We start from the raw sequence: 2,145 nt of genomic DNA on the forward strand, positions 1-2,145 counted from the left end.
CCTCGCCCGGCTAGTTTTTTGTATTTTTTAGTAGAGACGGGGTTTCACCGTGTTAGCCAGGATGGTCTCGATCTCCTGACCTCGTGATCCGCCCGTCTCGGCCTCCCAAAGTGCTGGGATTACAGGCTTGAGCCACCGCGCCCAGCCGGCAGCAGCTAATTTTAAATGAGATGTTTGAAACTTTACTGGTCCTGAATTAATGATGATTTCAGACTGTTGATACTTTGTCCCCATGACATCACAGTGATGGACATCACACATGTCAGTGATGTCCACATGACATCACAGGGTTTGCCAATGAGTCTGGAATCTCAAGAAACTGATCCCCTTAGCTCTTGGGGTAGCCAGCCAATGTCTGGGGCAGGGGCCAGTTGCACTTTGATACCAGCTGTCTTACCAATCATCTGTATATGCTGTGGCCTACAAAAGGTTAGAAAGCAGTGTTCTGTATGTCATTTTCCCTTAAGTTGTTTGATTAAAATGTTCTTTTGGAGGGGCTCAAAGCTATGACATGAAAAATTGTCACTCTAAGGTCAGGCATGGTGGCTCACGCCTGTAATCCCAGCACTTTGGGAGGCTGAGGAGGGTGGATCGATCACCATGCTCGATCCAAGCATGGTGGATCGAACCAGCTTGGCCAACGTGGTGAAACCCCTTCTACTAAAAATACAAAAATTAGGCGTGATGGCGCAGGCCTGTAATCCCAGCTACTCGGGAGGCTGAGGCAGGAGAATTGCTTGAGCCTGGGAAGCGGAGGTTGCAGTGAACCAAGATCACGCCACTGTACTCCAATCTGGGCGACAGAGTGAGACCCTGTCTCAAAAAAAAAAAAAAAATTGTTACTCTGAATAGTTAAAACACAGTCACAGGATAAAATCGTTAAAGTTACAATTTGTTGTTGTTGGGTTTTTTTGCTTTGTTTGTTTTTTGAGACCGAGTCTCACCCATGCTGGAGTACAATGGTTCGATCACAGCTCACTGCAACCTCTGACTCCTGGATTCAAGCAATTCTTCTGCCTCAGCCTCCCAAGTAGCTGGGATCACAGGCGCCCACCATCACGCCCAGCTAAATTTTGTATTTTTAGTAGAGCCAGGGTTTCACCATGTTGCCCACACTGGTCTCAAACTCCTTGACCTCAAGTGATCTGCCCACCTCGGCCTCCCAAAGGGCTGGGTTTAAGGCATGAGCCACTTCCTGGCCTAAAGTTACAATATGGTATGCAGACATAAGTGAATCTTCACACAATAGCACTATGCCTTTCCCACCCCATTACCTTTTATGGAACAATCACTAACACCGAGTTCTTGTATATAGTTTGTGATTTTTAATTTGCATAAACATGTAATCCCAGCACTTTGGGAGGCTGAGGAAAGCAGATCACTTGAGGTCAGGAGTTCGAGACCAGCCTGGCCAACATGGTGAAGCCTTGTCTTAACTAAAAAATACAAAAATTAGCCAGGTGTGGTGGCTCATGTCTGTAGTTCTAGCTACTTGGTAGGCTGAGGCACGAGAATCACTTGAACCCAGAAGGCAGTGGCTGCAGTGAACCGATATCCTGCCACTGCACTCCAGCCTGGGTGATGGAGTGGAGACTCCATCTGAATAATTATTATTATTAATATTTGCACAAGCATAATGTACTCTTTATACAAATATTTTACACAAGTGATAGCAAATTTGAAGACATTGCTATTTTGCTTATGCATACATCTTGAAGATTAGATCATATTGGTGCATATACAGCTGCCTCATTTTTTTTAAACAACTCCTTAGGATTCCATCATCTGTGTGCTTCATAATTTATTTAACATTATCAATGTGTTTTTTTGAGACGGAGTCTCACTCTGTGACCCAGGCTGGAGTGCAGTGGCGTGATCTCAGCTTACTGCAACCTCCACCTCCCAGGTTCAAGCGATTGTCCTGCCTCAGCCTCCCAAGTAGCTGAGACTACAGGTGAGAGCCACCACGCCCGGCTAATTTTTGTGTTTTTAGTAGAGACGGGGTTTCGCCATGTTGGCCAGGCTGATCTCCAACTCTTGACCTCAGGTAATCTGCCAACCTTGGCCTCCCAAAGTGCTGGGATTACAGGCGTGAGCCACCTCATACGGCCTTTTTTTTTTTTTTTTTTTTTTTTTTGAAAGAGT

Source organism: Rhinopithecus bieti, unplaced genomic scaffold (genome assembly GCF_001698545.2).
Source record: "Rhinopithecus bieti isolate Rb0 unplaced genomic scaffold, ASM169854v2 scaffold_32059, whole genome shotgun sequence".
NCBI classification, from domain to species: Eukaryota; Metazoa; Chordata; class Mammalia; order Primates; family Cercopithecidae; genus Rhinopithecus; species Rhinopithecus bieti.